The sequence below is a fragment of the Heterocephalus glaber genome, unplaced genomic scaffold, assembly GCF_053883595.1.
Source record: "Heterocephalus glaber isolate CG9 unplaced genomic scaffold, H.glaber_assembly_v1.0 deba00001600, whole genome shotgun sequence".
NCBI lineage: Eukaryota > Metazoa > Chordata > Mammalia > Rodentia > Bathyergidae > Heterocephalus > Heterocephalus glaber.
In genome coordinates this window covers 30,849,653-30,864,145 of record NW_028258372.1, presented here as the reverse complement: position 1 = coordinate 30,864,145, position 14,493 = coordinate 30,849,653, and the positions used below count along the sequence as shown (strand labels likewise).

The following is a 14,493-nucleotide window of genomic DNA, read 5'->3' as shown; positions in this document are numbered from 1 at the left end:
AACTTTTCCTCCTTTAACTTTGGATGTTGGGTATTTTGTCTCAGGACTGAACAAAGACACCTATATATGTGCATGCAGGATACTAAGCTGTTCAAATTGTAGGGAAAGTTCTTGAACACATTGGTTGTCTCCATGTGATTTGTATGCCACGTAGTGATAAACTATAAGACGTAGCTCTTATCTAGTAAGATTTTTGCAAGAGACACAATTCAGTGTATGACATGAAAGATGTAAAAATAAGTAAAATGCCCTCATAAAGGGAGCTATTGCACTTTTATATTTTAAATGCTCACAAACACAAGTCCACATAACACCCCTAAGAATTGCCATTTTTTTCTAAAAATAACAATGTGTGCCAGTGAAGAAAAAGGAGTATTTTTTCAGCAAAAAATGTCTATTTAGGTCCTTTGTATATTTTTTCTTTTGCTATTGAGTTTTCTGAATTCCATATATATATATATATACACACATATATATATACACATATATATATATATACACACACATATATTCCTTTTTTGTACTGGGGATTGAACTCAGGTCCTTGTGCTTGAGAGGCAAACAGCAGAACCACTGAGCTAAATCCCTGGCCCTCCTTATATATTTTAGATATTGATCCCTTATTGGATACATGGTGTGTGAATATTTTCACTTAATTCACAAGTTGCCTTTTTCATTTTGCTTCTTTTGTATGCAGCAACTCTATATTTGGACACAGTCCCTCTTGTTTATTGCTGCCTTTGTTGCCTGTACCTTCAGTATCACGTTCAAATATCACTGCCAAGACCAAGGCCTTACCATTAAAAGCCACTCATTTGGATAAAGTAAATATAGCCATCCCTAAATGAAGCAAAGTTTATTAAATGCATTCTGAAGATCACTTCAAGATTCTAATTATGCATTTGATCTACTAGGTTCATTCTCAATTAAAATATAGTTTAATGATCTAAATAGACAACAAGCCTTTAGGCCTCACTGACAGCCTCTCTGGCAAAAGGAGTGGTGGGACGGTGTCAGTCTCTAGAAGGTCTCCCCATCACACAGCCGAAACAGAAAGCTGCTCAGCCCCACAGCTTTTAGAGATGACCTTGTGAGACCAAAGTGGTCCTTCCACCACCACCACCACCACCCTATCTTGTCCCACTCTTCCAGTTTTACATATAAAGGCTTCCATGTGCTCTCACAGATGTGAAGAGAATTTGTAAAGTGAATTTGTAAACACTTATGGTGATGTACTCAACTGCTCGGTAAGTGTTGCTTCCACTATCATCTTCACCATTGTTTCCTCTTTCCACCCTTCCCCTTTACTACCTTAGAGTAAGGTAATCTGAGAGAAATGCTTGATCCCTAAAATTCTCTGCCCTCTTCCCTCTTACCAGAATGATTTCCCACACCATCTTACTACCTTCCAGGATGGCTTGACTCATATTTCTGAGACAGAACTTTTCATATTAAGAAAACTCAAAGACAAATCAATGGAACAGACATTGAACATCTGTGTTCATCAAATCTATGTTAGATGTTCAAAGAACAAAGGTATCTTAAAGTCATTTTATTTTACTTTTTTATTACTGAGAAAATAGTAAATTACTAACATATACTGTTAAGATATTTGATTATGTTTAACATTAACATTTTTTGAAAAGTTCCCTTTCAAGCAAACTTTGCTCTGATTGCTTAAGTATCATGGCAAAGAATGTGTATGCCTGTTATAGCAGAATACTATTTAGAAGCAGTAGTATATCTATACTAAGAGCGTGAAATATTCTTTTTCACATGCTTTTTATATAATGACAGATGAGAGGAAAGATCGAAAAGCTATAGCTAAATGCTTATTAGAATAAACTTCACAAGTCATTGTGGTAATAAAATTTCTGACTGAGAAATCCTTCTATTGGAGTGGCTTTGGCATTTGCAATTCCTACCATTAACAAACCAAAGTATGGAGTAAATTGTAAATTCAAACTGGGTATTTTCCACTCTAACCAACCAAAATTGTTCCATCTTGTGTTTACAAACACCTAATTAGAATCCCCTCCTACTCATCTGGATGAGAGTTAACTGCTTGTGGATGGGTGCTGCCCTGATTTGTGCAATGCTGAAAGCTTAAAATTTAAATGTGTTTAAATTCTTCTTTTATGAACCAGTAGAACACACAAGTTGGACCATGCTTTCAAGTTGTAACGTGTGATGTCTTGAACAAAATTCCCATTTCTAAGCAGGAAGTATACAACAGATTCATAATTATACCATTTAACTTAAAAACTGAATGCTATATTAGAAATGTTAACTAAAGTTTGAGACTGAAGACAGACATGAAACATCTAAATCTAAAGCTCACAGCTATCTTCTATAACATACTAAAACTTCATAGAACAAATCAACTTACTTTCTACCTCTTCTGTTTCTTTCAAAGAACTCTAAAATGAAGAGACTACAAGTGATAGGTAGCCTACTCTTAAAGACCAGGTTGTGTAAAATAGGACTTGTGACTTACATAGACATGGATTACATGAAATGGGGACACATTCTGACAGATGTGTCATTAAGTGATTTCCTCATTGCTTAAACAACATAGCATACTTAAACCAAGACAGCCATGATATTACCAGGTGGAAAAATCTTTGGTACCACACTTAAATATGTAGTCCAGCATAGACCAAAATATTATGTGGTGCATGACTGCATTTAAATTCAGGAATGGGTGGATCTAGGATCCATGTGCCATGCAGATACCTTCTCCTTCTTGTATACAACCATGCTTTCAGGTTGAGCTTTCCCAAAGTCATTAAGGAGACAACTCCAAACATCACAGATTACCAGTTAATTAACCCCAGCAAAAAGAGAACACCTTATTACTCTTCCCATAAGGATGCAAGAAGGGGTCTGATGCAGCCAGCCAGGAGCTGGAGGTGGCCCTGTCCCATTCTAACTGCTTGGACCAGGCCCCATCAGGGTATACTATCTTCCATAGAGAAGTTAGGTTCTGCTGCCATCTAATAAGCAAAGAGCATCTGACTTCCCATACAATTCCTGGATGTCAAAAGAATAACATTAGTGCTGAAAGATAAAAACCAATCTCCTACATCAGTCTAGACAAAGAACAAAGTTTCATTCTACCAGACAGCAGGAGAGCATGGAAAAGTCTCATATTTGGGGGGGTTTGTTTTGTTCTGCTAACAATTGTGTGGTATACTTTATATACCAGAAGGTGATAAGACATCAGATCTATCCACTTAAGAAAAATTTAAATGCAGGACAATATAGTATTTTAACTAGAGACACTATGCTGTATAGCAGAGCTGCAGAACTTATTCATATTTCAAAAACTAAAACTTGATATCCACTGAACAACTTCCCATTTCTCTTTGCTCCTAATCCCTGTTAAACACCACTCTACACATTTAGGAGGTTATTTTAGATACTTCTTATAAATGGGAAAATACAAAGCTTCCTTTCTCATATCCTACATGAGACACAGATTCAGGGAGGTTCTCCTGTCTAGATGTGTACATCTGAACTGTCCATTCATAAGAAGTCTAAGAGGTGATATGTAAATTGGTCATTAATTATAAATTACAACAGCCTAAAGAACACCCCCCCCCCCGCCCCCGGTACTTTAGCTGTAAACTATACTCTTTAGCTTGTATTATTTACATATACATATATATTATTTAGACATACTATTTACATATGTAAATATATTATTGCATGTACTATTTGCATATATGAATATACTATTTACATGTGTGAGTATATATTATTTACATATGTACCCATTTAAGAATAACCACAGTGGACCCTCAAGCTATGACCAGCCTGACATATGAACAACTTGGATTAATTAGGTTAATGGAAGATTCATCAGCCTCTTATCTATAGTGTAACCCCCAGGTAAACATCTGGATCTCAGCTGTATTGAATTAGTCAGCCCTTGGGAATCAATTGAGTTCATAAGTCAAGGGTCCACTGTACTACACTTGACCCATTATTTTTCCCTCATGTAATGCTGTCTAGTATAGTATCTTCAAGTTATTTAATGGATATTGATTGATATGCCTTAGTCTTTACTATTCTAAGAGATAAAACATGTTTCCCTTTTTCAAGCTCTTACTACTTAACCCATAAATAAGAAAAAATACCTGAAAAAAGAAGCAAGCTTTGCAAGTGTAGTCTCATCAGCATTTTAAAAGATGGTTCAGGTTTTCCCCAGCAAACAAAAATGACTTTTTTCTCTTTAATTCACATATTTGGTGCTTAGAAGTTTGGGCACTGCTTAAAATACAAATACAGAAATTCAATTTTTTAAAAGGAAATACTACTTACTTTTGTTGATAAGTGACTTTATAGCATTGAGATCAAAATGAAAATTGCAGTTATTTACCATAAGTGGTCTCCATTAAGATAGCACAACTATAAAACATTTTTTTTATTTTAGTCTACTCCCTTTACAATATATACCTAGCACTGTAAGATACAATGTTAATACCTTGAAAATTATTTGTACTCCTACAAATAATGCTTCATCCTACATTTCTAAACCTATTAACATTTGCTAACATTTTTTTCTCTTGAATTTGTCAATTGATATCTTTCTCTGTAGAGGAAATCAAGTTTAAATTTATGGGAATGTCTAATTATTCTAATTCATTTGTAGAAATTGAGGCTACAATGAGTGACCAAATGCATCAACAAATATTTTATTTTCCAAGTCAGAACTACATTAACAATGAAATCAAAAAGCCTGTGAATCTATACTTCTAGCACAGGTTGGATTTTTCATGCTAGTCTACAATGCTGCCTGGAATGTTAATAAGCAATAAAATCATGTGTTTAAGTGATCACACTGACTCAGACCATGTGAAAGGGCAGCTTGCCCAGGACTTTCCCCCTGGTACTGGTTTATAACATTACCAGGAGATTTAGTCTTCTGATTTAGGGCCTTGAATAATGGGAGGAGGGGGGAAAGAGGACCCTCAGTTCAATTAAAGAACTAAAAAGGAGTTGAAACTGCATCACACCTTTCACATAGGTCAACTTCAATGACCCCTTTATATCCATGAAAGGAATCACAAATAGAAAAAGCTTAAGAATTGAGGGTAGTGTTTGGCAAAACAAAGAATCAGTTAACACATGAAAAATGGCAGCACCATCATACTAAACTTTGCTACACATTCAACTTTCTTTTCATTAAAATAGTACATAGAATATTTAATAAAATTTTATATAATCAGATACAATATTTCAAAATATTTTCTGATAGGTACTAGGAGATATTTTTCTTTATTTCTTTACCAATTGGTTTCACTTAATATAGTCCTATGCATTATTCTGCACCAATAAGCAGTTCACAAATGCAATTTATTTAGTAAAAATCATGTTTTCCCTTGATTATGTTAAGGTCTCCAATCTATGACTCTACATATGGTATTTAAGTTTGGTTACCATTCTAAGGGCCATAATCTATGAATCACATTCTTCTTTCCTAAACATCAGTGAAAGTGAGAACACTGAAGTCCACTTTTAAAACATCAGCAGATGTCTCTGGTGAACCAAACACCATGGAAAACTAAGCAATTCTACTCTCCAACATTGTTCTATTTAAAAAAGGAAATAAGAATGCAATCTCTTCCTGATTTCTTAATATCAAAGTAGTGCTGCATATTACAGAGGAGCATTCTGAGAAGCAAAAAAAAAGTCAATCAAATCACTTCTTCAGAAAGTTATTTGAAACAGTCTATTCCATATGGCTTTGTACAGAAGTCCTAAATTTGAAAAGAGCAGCCCATTCACTCAGGTGTTTTCCAACACATTTGAGAAGTTAGCACATAAAAAAAATACCCTAATTTTCCCTTCTCCTTTAGACTTTCTCTTCCAGGGTAGGGGAAAGGAAAGAAGGGAAAGGAAAAAATATGAGAAGAGGAAAAAATGGAAACAAAGTTTGTGTGAATAGGGAGGGGTAGAGGGGTTGAAGGGAGGGCAGGGGAATGGGGAAAAAAATAAGAACCAAGGCTTCCAGGCCACTGTAGCACCACTCCCAGTGCAGAGGAGGTGAGCCATGCAGGCATGAGCAGGACACCCCCCACCCCAGTTGAAATGAGAAGACATGTAAACAAGCCCCAAAACCACATTTCCAGATTACCTATAGCAACCCCAAAGGGAAATAAGATGGAACACTGATACTCAACCACCTGGACTCTCCAAACTGGCAACAAAATAGGATCTGGAAAAAATGAAATCAGAAATAACTTCTCACATAACAGCAGAGATTGTGCTCATAGTGCAAGACATGATTAATAAATACAGAGAGGACACAGACAAAAAAATAGAACAGCTGAGGAACATGATGGAATCCCAAGATAGGAAACAAATGGAATCCATAAAACAGATGCAAACTGATTTCCAGGAGATTAAAAACTCCATTGAAAGTCTACACAGCAGAATGAGCCAATGTGAGGGCAGAATTTCAGATATAGAAGATAAGATTGCAATTAGTGACCAGAAAAAGAAAAATTGCTTTAAAATTGTAAGGGACCATGAGAAATCAATCCAGCAGCTGCTAGGCCATGCAAAGAAGAATAACATAAGACTGATCAGAGTCAATGAAGAAACGGGAGAGAGTACAGATGACATAAAAAAAAACTCTTCACAGAAGTGATGGCAGAAAACTTCCCAAGCAGGGGAAAAGAACTTGACATACAGATAAGTGAGGCATATAGGACTCCAAATAGCCTTGATCAAAAAAGCTCTACACATAGGCATATAATAGTTAGGATTCCAAAAATCCAACGGAAGAACAAAATGCTACAAGCAATTAGAGAAAAGAAACAAATCACATACAAAGGAAAGCCCATCAGAATCACAGTAGACTTCTCAACACAAACCCTCAAGGTAAGAAGAGCTTAGAGTGACATATTTCAAGCCCTAAAGGAAAACAGCCTCCAACCCAGACTGATGTACCCTGCAAAACTATCTTTCAAAATTGATGGAGAAAGAAGATACTTTCATGACAAAGAGCACCTCAGGAACTTCATGACTACTAAACCAGCATTCCAAAAAATTTTAGACAATATCCTAGGAAAGGACAATGATGATCACAACCCCAGGAAGCCCAGCTGAATGAATCCATCAGGCAAGAAATTAAATGCAAAGGGGGAGAATCCAACAAAAAGAAAAAGTCATGACAAGGATAAGTCAATACGGATCAGTTATAACCATCAATGTTAAGGGTCTCAATTCACCAATCAAAAGAAGTAGACTAGCAGAATGGGTCAAGAAGCAAGACCAAACAATATTCTGAATACAAGAAACACATTTAATTCAAAAAGAAACTCATAGACTGAAAGTTAAAGGCTGGAAAACAATACTCCATGTGACAGGAACCTAAAAAAAAAAAAAACAGCAGGAGTAGCTATCCTCTTTGCAGATCAAGTGGATTTCAAATGAAAACCTGAAACACTCTGGTCCCAAGAATTTCGGATAAGGGATGGTCAACTTGTACATACAAATCTATTGTGAACATGTGTTTTCATTCCTCTTCAGTAAAAACTTAAGAACAGAACTGTTGGTTCTTAACATTAATACAAGAAATTTCTATATTGTTTTCCAAAATGGTTTTATCATTTTACATTCACATTAGCAGTATTTGAAAGTTCTAACTGGTTCACACTTAGCTGACATTTGTTCTTTTAAAACTTTTAACTTCATCTCCCTAATGAGTATATAATTCAATCTTGTTATTGTACTGATTAGTATTTTTCTGATTCTAGTGTTCCACACCTTTCCTTGTGCTGTACTGGCTATTTATCATCTTCTTGTGTCTACTTTTTAATTGGGTTGTCTATTAGTGAGCTGTAAGAGTTCCTTGTATAGTCTGGTCATAGGTTATATGTATTATAAATATGGTCTGTTTAAGGACTTTTCATTTTCTTAACGATGTCATTTAAAGTTTTAAATTTTGATGGAATATCATTCATCAATATTTTTTCTTTTATACATGTTTTTTGTATCCTAGGTAGTTCTTGCCTACCCTAAATTCATAAACATTTTCCCTTATAATTTCTTCTTAAAGTTTTATAGTTTTAGTCTTTCATATTTAGGTTCATAGATCCTTTCAAGTTATTTTTATGTATGGAAATAAAGGGTTGAGGTTAATTTTTTATATATGGATAACAGGCGTTCTAGTAGCATTTGCTGAAAACACTATCTTTTCCTCTGCTCTTGAGTTTATGTTCTATAAAATGTTAATGTTAAATAATCCTTCAAAACTCAATATATGTGTGGTCCTATTTCTAGATTCTGTTTTATTCCAATGATATATGTCTTTCCTTACACCAACACTGCCTTGATTACTGTAGCTCTAGAGGAAGTCTTAAAATTAAGTAATGTTTTCCAACACTGATTTTTTGCTTTTTTTTTCTTTTTACTTTTATAGGTCCTTTGTACTCCTACATAACTTTTAAATTTAATATCCAATTCTTCATTTATAGCAAGTATACAAAGACCTGAATTTTTATATATACCTTGTGTTTTCTAATCCTGCTAAATTCAAGTACAAGTTCTAGGGGCTCCTAGAGATTTCTCAGTATTTTCTCTGTAGATGATCATTTCATCTACATATAAAGATTTTACTTCTACCTTGCCAATCTTATGCTATTTGTTTCTTTTTATTGCTGGAGTATTTTGGTTTGGGCCTGTGTTTCAAAGTTTAATGGACAGATGAAGAGTAGGCATATCTGCCCTTGTTCCCCACCTTAGGGAGAAAGCATTGTATCTTTTCTATTCATATAAGGCATTTTTGCTGGAAGGATGGAGTACATGTCTTCTCTGTTGAGAAGGTTCTGTTCTACTTCTAGTCTCCTGATAGCTTTTACCATGAACAGCTGTAGAATTTACTCCAATACTTTTTCTGTAACTACTGACAGGATCATATGGCTTTTTCCTTTCCTCTGTTAAAATGATGACTTATGGGGGTGGATTTTTTTTTAATTCTTTTATTGGTACATTGTAGGTATACAACACAATTAAATTTCTCATTGGGAATTGTACCTTTACATAATGCATCTTGGTTCTTATTTTTTCCCCATTCCTAGCCCTCCCTTCACCCCCTCCACCCTTCCCTATTTACAAAGACTTTATTTCCATTTCTCATCATTTTTCCTTTCCCTTCTTTCCTTTCCCCTGCCCCTCCCACTACCCCTACCCCTTTGCACATTTTCTTCCTATTTTGGGTTATCGATTATTCATTCTAATCATTGGTACATTTTAGGTATACAATATAATGACATTCATCATTGGAAATTTGCACCTTTACATAGTCTCTCTTGGTTATTTTTCACCCTTGCCCAGCCCTCCCTTCAACCCCTCCAGTCCTCCCTATTAACAAAGATTTTGTTCCTATTTTTCCATTTTCTCATATTAATCCCATTCCCTTCTATCCTTTCCTCTAGCCGATGCTGAACCAATACTGCCATCCCTATAATAAAACCACTTTCTACATAGTGCCAGATCTGACTAATAGTTTGTTTTGTTAAACAAATTTCTATCTATGTTCATACTTTTTTCTTCTATTATCTTTATCCAGTTTCAGTATTAGCACAATGTTGAGTTCCTAAAATGAGAAGTGTTCCTTCTTTTTTCTGGTTTAAATGTTTGATATAATTCATCAGTTAAAATGTTTATGAGCCTGCTGTTGTCATATAGGTAGGTTTTCAAGCTAGGAATATACTTTCTTTAATAGGTGCTATTCAAATTTTGTATTTCCTCCAGAGTCAGTTTCATTAATTTGTCTTCCAAGGTACTTCTTAGAAGTTGTCAAATTTATTTCAAAGAAAGATTTTTGTAATATTCTTTCTATATCCTTTTAAATTCTGCAAAATCTGTGGTAATGTCCTAAATTTTGATATTGTAATCAAAAAAATGTATAACTGATATTGTGTAATAGGAAGAAAAGGTCTAAAGCAGTAGGGAAAGTGGGAGGGGTAGGGGAAAGGAAAGATGGAAAAAGAAAAAATATGAGAAAAGGAAAAAAATGGAAACAAAGTCTTTGCAAAGAGGGAAGGGTGGAGGGGGTGAAGCTAGGGCAGGGGAAAAAAATAAGAACCTAAAATCAGTTCCAAATATTGCCTACAAAGTAATCCCCTGCTGTAATGATTTTACACATCTAAACCTCTCCTTTGACTCTGAATTGCTTTCAAAATCAAAATTAAGTTTCTTGCCTGGTTGGTCAACATCATCTATCATGGAGCTTCTGGAAATTGTTCATAGTTCTATTGTTTCCCCAGCTCAGATTCAGTCTTCTATCTTGCTATCCCCTTTTCCTTCCACTGTCCCATCTTTCCTCCCTCTTAGACACTTCCTTTATGCCTCATATATACTCAACTCAAAAACTACTTCCTTCCAAATCAATGTTTTTGACTTTCATCTATTACAAAAACTCCCAAGCCCTAAACTTGCCTATTGCAAACATTTTTAATAAACAAGAATCTCTTCTACAAATTTTCTTGGGTATAGTCCTGTAGTTAACCAAGATTTTTTATTTAATATAGGCCATGAGTGGATGACTTTTTATTAGTGCATGCTATTGAACTTTCTGAACTTTATGAATCTGGCTAATTTCACTTAACATGGTGATTTCTAGTTCCATTCATTTCTCTACAGATGGTATGATTTCATTCTTTATAGCCCACATTTTTTATCCACTTACCTGCTGACAGGTGTCTTGACTGTTTCCATGGCTTAGCAATTGCACTGCTATAAACATGGGAATATGTGTATCACTGTAATATGAAGTCCTCACTACTTTAGAGAATATGCCCAGGAGCGGTAGCACTGGGTCAAATTAACCTTGTGCTTATATCTTTTATGGGCAATGTCTACCTCAGGCTACCTCACTCTGGTACTCAGTTAAAACATGTAGCTAACCCTAGAAGTGGGAAGTCAATAAATATTTATTGAAATGGGCCACATTTTAGGCACAAGAAATTCAGCTCTGGATCAAAATTCCTACTCTCTTGGGAATGTACATTCTACTGAAGAAAAAGAAATACATAAGCAATAATATCAGCAGGTATTTAGGCAATTATGATACTCTGTAACTACAAAACACGCATAAATGTGATTTCTACCATGATCTTTTTCCTAAGGCCCTTGAAATATCCTATAAAAGCAAAATACTGTAAAGGTACTGATTACAGACAGCAAATTCAGCCATCTTGCAAAAGATCTTAACTACAGCATCATACACAATTATACAATTTTGGTAAGAATAAAACCTTTTATGAAGAATATGTAGCATGGTACTATATCAATGCCACCCACTTGGTAACATTCCTTTTTTATTTTTTCCTGTGTCCTGGACTCAATCCAAGGTCTAATTTCCAGTTTTCCTGCAATCTAAAAGTTAACTATAAAACCTCAATCACTCTCAATGATCTCGAGTTGCAGTGAAAGCTAGTGAAGCCTCACATGCACAGAGATGACATTTTTTTTTTATGCGTACATGTTTGCAGCTTATGCAGTTCACAATACTTTTGGGCGGTGGTTACGTGTACATACCACAGCTTGTTTCTTTTCTTTTTCAATCCACTTCCCCTTCCCTGTTTCCTCCTTCTATTCCCTTGTTCCATTTTTCTTATTGATATTATTAATCTTAGCTCATGTTATAGCATATGTTTACATTAATTGAGGTTATTAGGTTCTTGTATGTAGCATATCTTTATTCTACTTATTTTTCCTTCCACTGCTCTTCACCTCTCATGCTTTTTCCCTTGGACCACTTCTCTATTGTATGAGAGCCATCTCCTTGGCCCCTTTTATCCATCCTTTACTATTCTCTTTGTATTTTGCCTGACTCAAATGAGAGATACGATATGGTATCTAAGCTTGTGTGTCTGATTTATTTCATTCAACACTGTTTTCCAGGTGCACCCATTTTCCTACAAATGTCTCAAATCTGTCATTCTTTATAACAGAGTACTATTCCATTATATGTAGATATCACATTTTCTTTATCTAGTCATCCGTTGATGGGTATACAGGCTGTTTCCAGGATTTTTCTATTACAAGTTGTGCTGCTATAAGTGAAATAAATAGGACACACATGTGTAAACACCGAAAAGTTTCTATGGTGTGAGAAACTGAAAGAGTAAATAAGGACTAAAAGGTATAATAGATAATGTGAAATAGGAAGAAAGGGGCAAAGGGGAAGGGGAAATGGGAGGGGTAGGGGAACGGAAAGAAGGGAATGGAATTAATATGAGAAAATGAAAAAATGGAAACAAAGTCTTTGTAAATAGGGAAAGGTGAAGGGGTAGAAGGAAGGACAGAGGAATGGGGAAAAATAATAAGAACCAGGATATATCATGTAAAGGTACAAATTCCCAATGATTAATGTCATCATATTGTATAGCTAAAATGTACCAATAAATTTAATTTTAAAAACTCTAAGAAGACTCCTTCACCTCTATTTTCTGTCACCAAGATAATGACAAAATATAAAATGTATTCACTGTGGTCCAAATATTACTAGAACTCTGGTAATAACACATTTTATGTAAGTAGTTGCAACACAGACCATGTGATACTAATATCGAAAATGTTTATTATATGGTCCTTTAAGCAAAGTTTCCAGACCCCTGTCCCAAACTAAAGCTAGACTTTTTAAGATCCTCTCTGCTTCACTGCTCTATTAAGTAGTTTCTTACCATACTAGTGGATAGTCAAAAGTTTCAGCCTTTGAATTCTGCAGCCCCAATATAGTTCTTTTGAAGAATCAATAGTCACCTCTAAGTTCTCATCAATTTTCCCACTGCCGACAAAATGTTTGCCCACAGCTCTTTCCCCTGCTGCACGCACCTTTTAGGGACCCTATGATGTAGGTCTCACCTGTTTTTAAAGAAGGCATACACTTCCACGTGGAGTCATCCTAGCTGTTCCCAATTACCTGACCAAATGATTACACAGACATTTTAAAGTCTACTTTTCATCTAGGTAGCTAGCACAGTTCTGAATTTTTGTAACTAATTTCACTCAAAGACCAAACCATGTTTATTCCATGAAAGGAGTAGATTTCTAGCCAATAATCCCTTAGATGATAACTGGCCAGCACTAAACCAGAGAAAGAAAACACTGAGACTAAAGTAGGACCTTGACTGGGAAACTTAGAACAGCTGTTTAGAATCTTTCTACCTCCTTCGCCTGAGCAGATGAGAAACTCCTACAGCTGCCTACCCAGCCATTTTTCTACTTCTCCTCTTCTCCTTGTGTTCTCTTTCCTTTTCTACTGATCAAAAAGGTAGAGCCAGATAACATATAGGAAAGAAACAGAAGCAATAGAAAAAAGAATTACAGTGGACCTTCAAGTTATGACCGGCCCAACATGTAAACATCTTGGGTTAATTAGGTTAATGGAAGAGTCATCTGCCTGTTATCCATAGAGTGTACCTAGGTAACGATCTAGAACTCAGCTGTATTGACTTAAAATCAACTTGAGTTACAACTAACCCTTGAGTTTATAAGTCAAAGATTCCCACCCTATCACAAATGCTGATACTGCCACATATTTGACTGTAGGATAAATGATAAACTAAACATGAAATTATAATGCAAAGCAGCAAAACATAGTAGAGTTTTACTAATTAATACAAGTCCTAAAGACCAGCACATGGAAACAATTAGGTCCAAATAGTTTTCAGACAGAAATGTCAATATGGAAAGCCTGAACTATGCTTCAAAGATATTGTCAGTATTCGGATTAGTTAGGTCAGAGCAGGAAGAAACAATTACTCTAGAAAAGCCACTAAAAATGTAGCAAGATCTTCAGTGGAAATGGCTTTTACCCCTAGCAATAAGGAATTCTTTGGGGACCTTAGGTAACTTTCCTTCCACATAGCTAAGGGAATATAAGTTGGGAATTCACACCCATGGGAAATTTATAGATAGGATCTTCAGATCCAAAAGAAAAAGACACATAAAAGAATTAAATCTTCAAGGCATAAAGGCTCCTTCTCATCCAATTCTCATACATTTCTATCCCTCTGAAATATAGCATCCCTAAATAAAAGCAGAAATCAGAATCAGAAGAAGAGAGAAGGATGGAAGGAGGAAAAGGGAGGACAGGAAAAGGAGAAATATGAGCAAGAATGAGTCAAACACTCCGAAAGGAAAAGAAAAGGCTTGGCAAATGCAATTTCAGTTTTTAAAATGTGTAGAGAATTTCACTTAAGAGTATGGCCTCAATGTACCAATAAACAATGAATTAAAAAACACAGTGCAGAGAGAGAGAGAAACAGTGCTGGAGAGACAAGAAAGGGGCGGCAGACAAAGGGCAAGAACCAAGGAACAGAGAGGGGGCTCATAATGGATGAAAAGGAGAGGTAAAGAACTCAGAACAACATATAAAGCATTATTCACTGGAAGAAAACCAGATGGAGGAAGTACAGCAAATTGAGAGAGATTGACATAAAAAGGAGGGAGCCACAAAATAGTAGTATT

The 14,493-nt window shown here is 35.4% G+C and overlaps 1 long non-coding RNA gene across 1 annotated transcript in view; it reads right to left on the bottom strand.

Moving 5' to 3' along the window:
* Positions 1-14,493, bottom strand: part of LOC147823157 (uncharacterized) — a 665,389-nt gene that overhangs the window by 625,779 nt on the left and 25,117 nt on the right. The window contains exons 2-3 of the long non-coding RNA XR_015444199.1: positions 6,143-6,223; positions 4,143-4,272 (exon numbers count right to left, since the gene is read on the bottom strand). This is a non-coding gene — a long non-coding RNA (uncharacterized LOC147823157). The remainder of the gene's footprint in view (positions 1-4,142; positions 4,273-6,142; positions 6,224-14,493) is intronic.